We start from the raw sequence: 15,424 nt of genomic DNA on the forward strand, positions 1-15,424 counted from the left end.
ATCTGTCTAACCAACTAGATTTTTCTTCCACATGTCTCTCCATCCTATCACCCTATCATCACCACTTGATCTAGTAGCCTCAAAGTCTTCAATAGCTTCTTCATAACCATCTTTAGTACCCACATTCCTTGATCCACTAGCTATAGTCCTCATAATCTCGGTAAACATGTCATTCTTCATTAGCTCTATCTTAGATCTGAAATCTACTTTAATCTTATTTGCAATCATGGTTTCCATAACATTTTAAAGATCTACAATCACCCTAAGGTCCAATCTTCTTTGAGGTATCTTCTAAGATCTTTGAAAACCCAAAGAAACAAATCCATAAGATCAACCAAATTGACTAGCACTTTATGTAGTGCAAGGTAGGAGCATCCCCAAAGGAGATGTCTTATCCCCCAAAAAATAACCAAATAGTAGAAGAATAATAATAACAAAGATATTTGGATCCAAACAATACCAATTCTTATAATAGAATCACAAAAATTACATCCAACATGGTTTACTATAAGGCCTTCAAGGTTATGGCCAAATACATAAGCAATTCCAATAATAGTTTTGTAAGACCTCGCAAAATCAAAATACCAACTAGCCCAAACTCACAATCTGGTTGGAAACCCCAGAAATAATCTAAACTTGTGCTCGCAAGCCACCAAGTAACCCTCTTATTTCCCAAGCCTACACTTAGCTACTAGCTCTATTGAACTGCACTCCTCTTAGCTACTCCATCTTCTCCATGCTAAATGAGTGAATCTAGACATCAAAAGGCCCTCTACTTATACTAAACCAATCCATAGGTTGACCTAAACAATTATAAACACTCACATTAAATACATAGTCAATCCACAAGTCTACATGGTAGAATAAATTAATAAATACTTAGGATAAGTCCCAAGTTTATAATGCATATTTAATTCATATGACAACATAAAAGCATGCACCCTTAGACATAGGTCCATGTGCCATCCAAAAATTGAAATCTAAGAACGCATAAGATAAATCCCACAGATAGAAGCTCACAAAAACAATCTCCAAGGTCTACCTAGAAAATAGGAACACATTACCACTAGCCACCTAAAAGGCTCTAGCTCCAATAGAATCACTCCAATCATTATGTGCACATAGGACAACGTCCACTTATATGTGTTGAACACAACCCTAGCTATGTGAAACATAGAACTAAATAATGCAAGCTTAATGCTCTTGCATACATGATTGCTAACTACTCTAGGATGCTACTACATTAGTTCTTCAAATGCTTTGCAAAATCCTTTTCTTCAACACTAATTATTTCTCCTTTATCCAACTACCTCAATTCAAAATCATTTCTAGGACTGTTCCCATATATAATCTGGAATGGTGATTTACCAATACTTCTTTTGACAGAATTACTATATGCGAATTCTACCTATGGTAAAATAAAATCCCAATCTCCAACCAAATATCTCAACAAGATTTCCAAAAGCATATTATTAACTTTTTTTTCCCATCAGTCTATGGATGATGTGACTAGTTGAACTCCAAACCTATCATTCACTTGTTCCATATTGTATGGTAGAAATATCCAACAAACTTGGTATCTTGATATGAAACTATACACTTTGGTAGAATATGTTGTCTCACCACTTCTCTAAAAATAACTCTGCCACATAAACATCATCACTAATCTTCTTGCAAGGAATGAAATGTGCCATCTTTGAAAATCTATCAACTAAAACAACAATTTAATCATGCCCTCACCAAGTCCTTGGTAAATCAAGAACAAAATCCATGCTAACATCCTTCCATAATTTCTCTAGTATAGGTACTAGATGATATAACCCCATATTCTTATTCACTCCTTTAGTCAATGGCATACTCAAAAAATATGTACAAACTTCTTGACATCTTTATGCAACTATGGTCAGTAACCAAAGCAATTATTTTATCTATACCAAAATGTCTAGCCAATCCTCTATTATGCTTCCCCTTGATGAGATTATCTCTCATAGAACTTCTTGGAATGCACATATGGATTCCTTTGAATAACATACCATCCTAGGTTACAAAATCAAACCACTTGATCCTATCAAGTGTAAAAGGTTTTTACAAGCTTTGTAGGATTGACCAAAATCAAGATCCTCTTAATACAAATTATTGAGTTCCTTAAACCCATCTATCTCAATATGCATCTCTATCAGTAAAATTTATCTTTTGCTAAGAGTATCTACAACTCTATCATAATTCTCACTCCTGTGTTTCAAAAAAAAAGAAAAAAACTCTACAAAAACTCAACCCATTGCAAATGCCTTTGGTTCAACTTTCCTTGATTATTCAAATATTGCAAAGCTTGATGATCAGTTTAAAAAATAAACTCTTTAGGAGGAAGATAATGTCTCTAATTCTTCAATACCTAAACTATAGCATAAAATTCTTTATCATAACCATAATACTTTCTTTTGGCATCATTCAACTTCTCACTGAAATAAGAAACGACTCTACCTTCTTGAGTCAAAATAACCCCTATTATAATACCACTAGTATCACAATCTACTTGAAACACCTTGTTAAAATCTTAAAGTGATAAAATAGGTTGTTTTGTAACTTTCTATTTCAACAAATTGAAACTCTTATTTACCCCCATAGTCTAATTAAACTCCTTTCTATCCCTTGTCATTATTTTAGTTAAGGGTCCAAAAATAATGCTAAAAACTTTGATAAACTTCTTATAAAAACTAGCCAATCTATGAAAAGATATTACCTCCACAACACTTCATAGAACATGGAATTCAAGGATAGCCTTCACTTTCTCAGGGTCCATTTTTAGAACTTCTGTTGAAACTACAAGTCTTAGATACATCAATCCCTTCTTCACAAAACTATAGTTCTTCAAATTTATCAACAAATTTTATTTCCTCAAATTCTTAAATACCTTATGAATATGCATTATATGTACCTCCAATGTCTTACTAAAGATCAAAATATAATCAAGGTAAAAAATGACCAACTTACCTAGAAATTCCTATAATACCTCATTCATGAGCTATGTGAAAGTTCTGAATGCATTAGTTAGCCCAAAAAACATGATTAACTAGTCATACAATCATTTCCTTGTCTCAAAGGTAGTCTTCCATTCATCCCCTTTGATTTAAATTTGATGATACCCACTCTTCAGATCTATCTTTGTGACATACATAGCTCCACACAAATAGTCCATAATATCATCAATCTACAGCAATGGAAATTTGTACTTTATTATGATCTTCTTGATAGCTTGAGAATCTATACACATGCTTATTCTCCATTATTCTTTGGTACTAATATTATTGGTACAAAATGTGGACTCAAACTCTCTCAAATCAACCCCTTCTATAGAAAATCATGTACTTGTCTATTTAGTTCTTCACTTTCTACTAGAGTCATTCTGTATACTACCTTATTTGGAAAATTGGCTCCTGGAATCAAGCCCATCTGGTACCTAATCTTCCTTACTAGTGATAATACATGAGCTACATTTTCATATATAGTATGTTGAAACTCATCCAATAAATATGCAAATTCTGTATTTATCTCTTCCACTTCCTTTTTACCATATTTTATAATTATAGGAAAACACATATGCTCACATCTCATACCCTTTAGGAACTTCTTTTCATAAAAAAAACTTACTATGGCAGCACTACATATATTTTCATCTTTTTGCTTCTTTATGACTTCAACTTATGTTTTAATCTATCCTTTGTCAAATAGATGGTATTTCAATTGCCATGATATACATCATACTTTCCAAACTGGCACAACTTACCTAGAAACATATGGCATATCCATAAGTATTATATCACATAGTACCTCATCTTGGTAGCTTCCAATCTTGAAATTCACTAGGTATTGTGCTTTGACCATGACCTTATGATCATCCTACACCTAGGAAATATATTATGGATGTGGGTGTTTCTACCTCTTGAGTTTTAACTTCATGACCATTTTTTAGACACCATATTGTCATTGCTTTCACCATTAATTATCACATCATAACACTTGTCTTCAAATTTTCACGTTGTACAAAACAAACTCCTGCTTTGACTAGGTTCATTCTCGCCAATGAGGAGGACTCTTCTATTAACTAAGACATCTTCTCCTTTAGCATCTTCATAATGTTTTGATTTGGCATCTTCATCAACATGTGCAACTCTAGCTTGACCTTAAATTATCCTATTTTTCCTTCCTTAAAGTTGAGGAAACTCAAATTCCCTAGGCCCTTCTTCTCCATAAAGAAAACAACCTCTACAAAATATTCCTCAACTAGATCCTTGCCCTCTTCCTGTTCCTCTCTGATATCTTTTATTCTAATCATGGAATGATTGGAATTATTTCCACTCTAGTTTTTATTTCTATTTTTGGTCTCATACTTCATTTGATCTTCATTTTGGCCTCCATAAAACCATCTTCTAGATCTTCTATCATGACCTCTACCTCTATTATTGTTATCAAACTTCCAGTTTAGTTTTTCCTCAACTTGTAGGGAAAATTGATATGCCTCTTTAATATTGTTCATTAAAACTGGACACAATTCCTCCTAAATGTTTTTCCTTAATAGATTAAGATAATGAGAAAATCTCTCCTTGTTACCTTCCACATGGCTTATTCTTTTGAGAAATCAATAGAACTCTTTGATATACTCTTGAATAGATCTCCCCACCTCCTTAAACCCTTGCAATTTATTCAACATATCAAACTCATATTCCATGGAATGGACTATCACTTCAATTTAGTGATTTTTTTATGCTATATTGTATTTTTATCCTTCCTCTTCTATTTCACTCCAATTTAATCTCTTGCTGCCAGATCTTTGCATGACTCTTTAGGCTGGCCTTTACAAATTTGACCCTATCAAGATCCTCAATATCTTCATACACAAATTATTCTTCTAATTCATTGATTTGATCAATCAATTCCTTTGGGTTAAGATTTCCCAAAAATATGGGAAGCTCAAACTTAGGCCTCTTTCCAATCTTTAAAATAGCCCTAAAAAGCCTCACTTCTTCTAGTTTTATAACTGCTCTTCTTCAACATTTTCTTATTCTTCTCCTTCACTTTTTATCTCTTACAACAAGATTTATTCCTCTGTGCATTTTTTCTTCCAACACTTGCATTTGTCTTTGGAGAGATATAAAAACCTCAAGGATAATAACTATGGGTCTTGCATGATGCTCTCTTAGTGGAGGCATTTCACACTTCTGCTGAAACCCTAGTGTAAATTGCATCACATTCAATGAGTTATCGACATACGTAACCCAAACTATGATCCTAGTACAAACTATCTCATAATGAGGAATCTATTTACACACTTAGGAACCCCTTCTTTGATACCACTTGATGAAGTGTGTTCTCCTTAATACCATAAAAACATAACATAAACAAAGAAATAGAAACTATTTGTAGGAACAAAATATAGGCTTCTTATTACTTCCACAAATACAAAATTACAGAATTTTGAAATACAATATGCAAACCCACATGGGTTCCTTTCTTACAATTATCTACAAGAAAAAACTATAAACTATCACCAAGAACTATCCTAGATAATCTATAGGCCTCCCTTACATAGGTGACTTCACACTACTTAGGAAGTTTCTAGACATCAAGACCTCACCCTTGAGCTTGACCAACCCTAAAATTACATATAGAGTTAGCTTAAATCAATTATGAAATTTGTTTTGGAAATTTTGGTTGGCCCAACTTATAAAGACCATATCTTGCAAACCATTGATCTGATTAGCAATTATATTCATATTCCAGAATCCTCATCCTCTAAGTGATAGAGCTTTTTTCTTACAAGCTAAAAAATGAAGCTCTAGTCGACCTCATTTCAAATCCCATTCAAAGTTTCTAAGGCTTCCAAAGGTGAGCCTGAAGTTATTCTACCAAAATTATAGCCAAAAATCTCCAATAACTTCATGAATACTCACGATATGACACTAAGCCTCAACTATCAAGCTGGTATATCCAAGATGAACATCCACCTTTGAAATTAGGACATTCTGAGCTCATACAACTGACTTACTAAGTATAAAGACTCCACAAAAAAAAAGTCTACATTGAGACAACCCTTATTTAGGAAAGATAAAGGAAATATTTACTGGGTGATGCAAGATTACTCATACAACCAGGATGCTCTTGCATCACATAAAGGGATAAAATATCATTAGTGAGAAATTAGGACAATAGATAAATGAGTTCAACAAACATGTAAAATTACTAGTCTTATTAGAGAATAGAGGATACTATCAGTAAAGGCAATAAAGAGAACACTATTACTAAAGTACTACATATCTAATGATATTAGTATGAAGCAACACTATGGATGAACTACCACTATCAATGAACAAAAAAATGACGAATAGGTAACATATAAGTTATATGCATGATCATTAACGATAGATATTTTTTGAGTGTAGAAAATAGATGAAATATAGTACATGAGTCAAAGAATTATAGGAAATAGTTTATAGAGAGATGTGCAAAGCTCTAAGTGTTGAATTAAAGGAGTGTTTAGGGAATGGAAAAGAAGATGGTTTTATCACTAATGATAGAGAAGGATTTGATGAAGCCAACCTATGGACAAATATTTTATGGAATATCTGAGAGGAAGTTTTATGGAACCCTAATTACATTTAGTAAATCATGAAAGGAAAATGTGATGCAGTGAGAATCTGAGGGTACCCCTATTGGGGGTAATCTAGATACTTACAAATAACCACACAATCTAATACCAAATGCAACTCTTTATTCATATAACAACTATTTACATGCAATATGCCCAGTTGTAAGGTCTTCTAGGTTAGGGCCAAATACAAAAATAAATAAATTACAAAACAATCTTGCAAGATCCCTCAAGATCCAATTCCATACTAATCCTAACTAGTACAAATCCACACTCTAGTAGAAAACCTCAAGGAAATCTCAACTTATGCTCACAAGCCCACCAAACAATCTCCTAGTTTACCAAGCCTTGGCTACTAGCCCTTCTCAAAATTTTCTCCTAGACTTCATCCTCTTCTCTAAGTTGGATGAATCAGCCCTCTCTAACTAAGACTCCACAAAACACCCTAACTTATACCCAACTAAGCCACTAGTTAGCTTAGCCCATTACAAATTAAAATAAACCCTTACATTAAATATTTGCATAAGACACAAATCAGCTGCAACACAAATTAAATACCCATACACACATTAAATGGAAAAAGTTGTCTCACAAACAACTCAAGCACCATAGGAACAAAGACCAAACTAAGTATCAGAGAAAATCATGTTGAGTGGTAGAATTTCACTAGACATAATAAAGTTTCTTCATGGATTGAGCTCCAGTATGTGTCATGTCCTCCAAAAGCAATCAAGCCTCTTTATTTGCCAAGTTGACTTCGGCAACATTATTGCCAAGCTCCTAGTGTAAATTGAGCTCCCAATATCTACTAAGTTCCCCAAGAATCACAAAAAATATTCATTAACCAAGTCACTTAGTTAACACAACAACCAAACCAACTATTATCAACCAATTTACCCTTCACTCTTTGATTGAGTCCTCCAACTTCAAGGTCAAACCACACCAACATGTAGGATTTCTATCCAACCAAGGATGCTCCTATATTAGATATCCTAGGTTCAAAAAGATGCTATTAATAGATGGAAGAACATCATCTAGAATTCAACACATAAATCCCAAATTGGTTCTTCACATATGTATCCTCCAAGTCCTCAACTTGTACACTCTTTCCCTTGATCTTCTTCTACTTATTTACATCCATCCTTGGTGTGCTACAAGTCTTCTTTCCATGCTAATCTCTAACCCTCTTAGAATCCTTCAACTCAACTCGACTGCCAATACTCAATTTCCTCCTATTGAGCTCTTCATTATGAAAATAAATTAGACAATGGTTCTTGCCACCTTTCACAATTGTAAATACATTCTTGACACAATCATGCAGAACCCTACAATCATACTGTCAAGGTCTACCAAGAAATACATGACAACTATTCATGTCCATAATATCACACAACAGTTGATCCTTATACTGCCCAATCTAGAAATCAACAAGGCACTACTCCCTCAATTCCAAAGCCTACTCACCTTTCAACTAGCTAATCCTATAAGGATGAGGATGCCCTACTCTTCTCAAACCAAGTTTCTCTACCATCTTCATAGTAACAAGGTTATTAGTACTACCACCATCCAAAATCACCATGAAGACTTTACCACTAGCCTTACAACAAGTCTTGAAATTTTTTTTCCTCTAACAAGATTCCATTGTCCTCTAACCAACAAGTACTTGCCAAGCTAGTAAAATCTCTCCTTTCTCACGTTGACTACCATGATCGTCAACCTCATTCACAATAGTAACTCTTTTGTCACTAACCTTAAGACATTCATAAAATCTATGCCCTACTTCTCCACATTTGTAGCGAGTACCCTTACATAAAATCTATGCCCTATTTCTCCACATTTGTAGCAAGTACCCTTAAACTCACCTCTACTTATCCTTCTATTTTGATCAATAGGTTTTGGTACATCTTCATCACTCAATTTAGCTTCTACTGAGCTATTGTGCTTCTCCTTCCCTCTGGAATTACCTTGGCTTTTCCTTTTCAACTTATCTTGTACCTTTAGGGCATACTAATAAGCATCCTCAACTGAATCAAACTTCAACATGCCAACCTCATCTTGGATATTGAATCTCAAACCATTAATGTACCGAGCTACCTTCTCCTTTGACGATTCTTTATACCCAGACTGAACAATCAACTTATAGAACTCGTCGATATAATATTTAATAGTCATATCTTCTTTTTTCAAATTCTACAATCTTTTCAATAACTCAATTTTATAATAAGTAGGAATTAACTTAGCCTTCAACTTGGTTACCATCAACCTCCATGTAGTGATCTTTATTTTGCCTTCCTCCTCTCTATCTCTTTATAGTTATTTCCACCAAAGAGAAACATGTCCTTTAAACTTAGTATGTGCCAACCTTACTCTAAGTGGATCCCTAATATCCTCAAACTCAAAGTAGCCTTCTGATTCACCAAACCAATCAATCAGGTCTGTAGGATTCAAAGTACCTAAGAAATTAGAAACAACCATCTTATGCTTCAACATCAACTAAGATCCAAGCCTAAAAAAATGACCATCCCTATTTCTAATAGGTGCCTCTACATGATCAATTTTATCCTCATCACTCAATCTGGCATCTTCAAAGTCTTTAGAAAATTCCTCATAACCTTCTTTAGTAATTGCATGCCTAGGTACACGACCTATAACACTCACCATTTTAGATATCATTTCACTCTCCATCAATGCCATCTTAGATCTAAAACTAGCTTTAACCTCCTCCATTTTAGATCTAAAATCTACTTTAACCTTTCCTATAATCCTTTCTTTCACAATATCACTAAGATCATCAATTTCCCTAGGGCCCAATCTTCTTGGAGGCATCTTCCAAGATCCTTTGCAAACCCAAAACAATAAATCCACAAACCCAAATGATCAATTAGCTCCACAAGATCAACCTTCTCTTCCAACCTTCACCCCAAGTCCTGGTGCAAAATTCCTCAACTTCAATGCTTGGTCCACACACTTAGGAATAACTAAGCTTTGATACCACCTGATGTAGTGAGAATCTGAGGGTACCCCTATTGGGGGTAATATAGTTCCCTAAAAATAACCACACATTGGAAACACAAAAACAAGATACACAATATGATAGAAATTGCAAGTCTTTATTCATATAACAACTATTTACATGCAGTATGCCAAGCTATTCTGGCCTTCCAAGTTAGGTCCAAATACAAAAAATAATTACAAAGTAGTTCTACAAGATCCTTCAAGATCCAACTCCACACTAATCCTAGCTAGTCCAAATCCACACTCTAGTAGAAAGCATCAAGGAAATCTCAACTTGTGCTTGCAAGCCCACCAAGAAATCTCCTAGTTTACCAAGCCTTAGCTACTAGCTTGTCTCAAGATTTTCTCCTACACTTCATCCTCTTCTCCAAGCTAGATAAATCTTCCCTCTTTGACTAAGACTCCACAAAACACCCCTACTTATACCAAACTAAGCCACAAGTTGGCTTAGCCCTTTACAAATTAAAATAAAACTTTACATTAAATATTTGTATAAGTAACAAGTTGGCTAAAACACAAATTAATACCCATACACAAATCAAAGGCCAAAAGATAGCTCACAGACAACTCAACCACCACAAGAACCAAGACCTAACCCTGTGGTAGAGAAAACCATGTCAAGTATTAGCATTCCACCAAACATAGCATAGTTCCTTCACTAACTAAGCACTCATATGCACTAATTCCTCTAGAAGAAACCAAGCCCCTTCATTGATCGAGTTGACTTGGGAAATACTACTATCGAGATCGTAGTGCAAACTGAGCTCCTAGTATCTTCTGAGTGCCCCAAGGATCGCTAAACATATTCATTAATTGAGTCACCCAATTAATAAAACAACCAAACCAACTCAATATCGACTAAGCCACCCTTCATTCTTTGAGTGAGTCCTCCAACTCCAAGGTCAAACTACACCAACATGTAGGATTACTAGCCAACCAAGGATTCTCCTATATCAAAATGACAAGTAAGAATAAATAGGATATCAAAAAGAGAAATGAAGAAATGTTAGAGAAGGAAAAAAAGACTAAGATTTAGATAATTGTGGAGCAATCAAAGAGTAGAGAACTTCAAAAATAGATGAAGAGATTAAAGGATCTAAGAAGATTTTGGAGAAAGCAATCATAGGTCAAACTCTTGTTGATTTATTCCTAACATTTTAACAACAAGATTGTGAAATATTTTAATCAAGTAATTGTTATCAACACTTGAAGTCTTTTGTATGAGACTATTTTGTAAATCCTCCAATAAGGTGAATATTGTATAAGTGGGATAAAATATTGTAATAGAGCTATCATTAATAGGGTATCAGTCACTCTTATTAGGGTGAGAAATTCAAAAGATGAAAATATTGTATGCTCTTAATTGGGAAACCTTATTACCATAATGATGAGTTGTGGGTACCATCCCCACCCTATTTCTCCCCTCTACCAAAGGTTTTATGTGAGACCAAAATACTATGTTATGTATCATATGTGTGATTTTTCATGGTGTTTAGGGATAAAATAGAGATACTTCAATGGGATGTAGGCCTCCACTTTACATTAATAGTCTATTCAAATAGTTAGGCTATGTGTTTGGGGATAAAGGGGATTTCCTAATATGATTCCTTTTTGGATCCAAATTAGATTAACAAGGCCCAAATGAAGGAATGAATTCCAATATTCAATTTGAATCATAGAAATAAATGCAACATAAGGAAATGAGCTTTGTCCTATGTGTGATAATGTGTAGATCTAGATACTATTTATATACAATCATCCCAATAAAGATATAGATCTAATATATAGATGTGAAAGGAAATAAAACATAAAATAATAACCTTGAAATATGTAGAGGAGGATGCATTTTATCTCCAAAAGTCATGGATTTGAGCCTTTTTCTGAATATTTGATTGTAGATTCCTAAATGAATCAATGAAAGGAACAAAACCTAGACATTATTTGGCAAGAAGGAAAAACTGACTAGATTGACCAAGAGGAAGGAAATGTTTCCACAAATTTTATATAGTGAAAAAAATTTCACATAGTCTGATGACACTATAACAAAATGGAGCTAACTTCTCCAAAAAGCTTCTAAAGAGTTATTTCCAAATCTGTATGAAAAAATTGCAATCCTACTCCTATAGAGAGAAAAACTTGGTTTTGGGGTTTTGTTGTTAAGATAACCATGAATAGAAACAAAAATTACATGAAAAATAATAAATATTAGAAAATATTAAATCATACAAAAGAGAACACAAGACATAAGGATTTAACATGGTTCATCCAATCCTTGGGCTACCACCAACAACAAATCCTATATTATTATTATCCAGTGATTGCAATCCCCAATCCCTTACAACTCAATACTCCCACAAGAAGCTACAATATCACCATAAATTATGAAATCCATAACCCTAAACCATTTTATAAAATATTTTTCCACTTACAAAATTAGGTCTAGAATAAGTCATCCAATAGAAAAATAATAGACAACACCTTTAACAATAGTGAGTCATTATGGCTTTGAGTGCATTTCTCCTCCAAACCCCTAGGGGTGCATTTTACCTTCACCCCACCTTGTAATGTGATAGGGAGTGCACTTGAGGCACTACCCCTAAACCCCTATAGATATAATTTTGGGGAAAACTATGCTGAATAAATCTCCAAGTCTAATTAGGCTCCACATTACGTCATTTATGTGAGGAGGGCTTGTCTTGGTCAAGCCCTAGGTTAAGGAATTAACTATAAATTATTAATATAAATGTAAAGAAAATAAGATAAATTTAAATATTCACCTTTCTTGTAGAAACCCTTGTCAATAAGAATATCTTATGTCATATGTTGTAGATCTTGAATTTGGTATGAAGGATGTAGGATATCTCCATAATTTCAATGTATCTACCATAACCACATCAAGGGACATGGATGTAAATATGAATAAAGAAAGAAGACAATGAATACCTTAATGTACATCTCCTCCCTTGATGGTGAACAAAATTCTAGATCTTGAAAAGGAAATGCCCACAAATAATCCTTCAATTCTTAAAGAAGACTTACTTTATTTCTTGTATGCTTGAACTCCTTTCCTTGAGTGTTTGATGAGATGAGATGACTTTAGGGTGACATATGGAAATGAAGCCTCTAAGAATTCTTATATATGTTTTTTTTGGGTAGAAAAAAATACAATCCAATTGGAGAGAAAGTAAAACTAATTAAATTTCTAACGATGTTCAGGCCCTGAGCCCTAAAATCACTCGGGACTAGGTCAACTTGGGAGGACTAGGTTGACCTAGGCTTGATGTAGTACAAAATAGGTTGACCTAAATTGACCTAGTCATAGAGATCAAGTCATGAGAGCCATAAAAAAAGTAGGCAGTTACCTAAAGAAATAGAAAAAAAAGTGAAAGAAGATAGGAGAAAAGGACACTGAGCATGGGTCCAAAGGCATTATGGAAATAGTGCTAATAGATCTTAAAAGGAAAGTGCATCCATTTTAAGATAATACATTTAGCCCTAATTTTTGCAAGAGTATGAGTTTCCTCAAACTCACAGTAAAGTAGATAAAAAACAAAAGATAATCTTATCAATACTTAGGAGACAAATAAATCATGAAGCTAGGAATAATGCATAGAGTTGAAGATAACCCATAAATCATACCAACTAGAAAACTCAAAGGCATATTTAAAATCCACATTTTTACCTAAGGAATTTGAATTTTCATCATGTCCCAAAATCACAATAAGGGAGATGCTAGTAAAAAATAAAGAAAGAGAAAGAAGGGTGTGTGATCAACTTTCCTAATAAGGTTTATGTTCCTTATTGTGAATCACACAAAAGGGAATAGGATTGAATAATCTATCAGGTTGTTTTTCCTAATAGTCATTCCTGTGAAAAAAGAAGTAGGATCAAACGATATAGCGGGTTTGTGTTCCCAATAGTCAATCATAAAATTTTGTACCTTGTGATAGCTTTACACTCCCATGATATAATACTCCTATATTATGAGAATGGTTGCACTAGGATAGTTAAAATGGTCTAGAAAGTGTGTGTGGCATGCTATTAAAACAATCCAAAATATTTATAAATAGAGATTAGCTATCCCTAACAAGTTTTATCATGCTAGTGTACTCTATATGGTGTCATTTGAAAAATAAAAACATATGAAAAGGATAAGGGGACCATGTATGTCCCCCCCTTAAGATGGAAAAATAATTTCTTATTTTCCCATCTTAAGGAAGTGATGAAGAAGGAAAAAATAAATTCAACATCAAGATAGTATCCACAAGGAACACCCACTCCTAACTAAAGAGGTCACCAATCCTATGAGGTCATCGAAGGGTAGAATGCAGATACACCATGCAAGAAGTGAAAAAGAAAATCCTTGAAAAGGAGGATACACTATTACAAGGCCCCTAGGTGAGTGATCTAGCTACCATGAAAATCTAATTGTGAATATTGCAAGATTGGATGTAACATGATAAAAAAATAACACACAACCAAAGGAAATAGTGGATTAGTTAGAAAGTGAAAAAGAAGGACATGATTCCCTTTCCCCCAAAGTATAGAAAAAGGAGAAGAGAAAAAAAAAAAATCCTATTATGCTACTCACAAAGCAAACCATGTATGACAATGAGTCATCAAAAAGAAAGTCAATAATGTTACATGTTGTGGAGGAACATAATAGGGACTTAAATATTATTTAAATAAATTAGAAGAAAACAAGAGCTCATTATAATGAGATATATGAATAACCACTTTATGAATGGGTTGTTGACTCTTGTAATGTAAATACTAATAATTGTTTGTAGTAATATTATGATTATACACAAAAAAGAGTGCATTTCTCTTGTATGCACCCTAAAATGGTCACCTGGACTATGGGCCCCCATTGTTCAATTAATCAAATTTCCTAAATCAATGATTTGATCACTTTATCCTAAGTCTTGTTTAATTAAAAGGAAATCTCCCTTTTAATTAAATAAAATAAGTCCCCCTTTTTTTTATCGATAAACAGCCGAACCCTAGATTAATTATTATTATTTATTGGAATTAATTATTATTATATGTTAAGCAAAGGTAGATTCGAACCCAAGACCTCCCACATGAGAGGCTCACAAGTTACTATTGCGTTGTAGGCTTTTGCCTAAAATAAGTCCCCATTTAATTAAAAGAAAACCTCTCTTTTAATTAAATTCATCCACATTTAATTAATTAAAAGAAAAACCCCTCTTTTGATTTAATTAAAAGGACTTGCTTCCTTTTAATTAAATAAAATTCTCACTTAAATATCTCTTTATGATGAAAAAAAAAATTGAATAAATAAAAATTAAACCCACTTGAAAAAGGAAATAAAATAAAATATAAAATAAAATAAATTTATCTATTTATTTATTTTCTCTACACTTTAATGCACATATCTCTAAGTGGTAGTCCTCTTTTTCCTCTTTCCACTTTCTTCTCAAACTCTCCTCTTTTCTCATTGGTGGAATTTTGTCTCACATGGACCAAACTCTATTATCCTATATTGGTTGTGAGAAGCCTCTCACCTCCATATTTTACTCTATAAGGAAGAGCCCTCTCCTCATTTTATACATCCATGATTGATCCACGATTGATCCACAATTGATCCATTATTATGCTATTGTTATGCTTTGGAGAGCAATTTTTGGAGAAGTTTGAGTATTAAAGCTTTTGTGGAGAACTTCTATCCTCTTGTTTTATTCTCTCTTGCATCCATGGCTTCTATCATGAGGTTTCATCCTTGCATTTTCATATTATCTTAGA

This window comes from Cupressus sempervirens, chromosome 7 (assembly GCF_028749045.1).
Source record: "Cupressus sempervirens isolate cs-2001-9-10 chromosome 7, ASM2874904v1, whole genome shotgun sequence".
NCBI classification, from domain to species: Eukaryota; Viridiplantae; Streptophyta; class Pinopsida; order Cupressales; family Cupressaceae; genus Cupressus; species Cupressus sempervirens.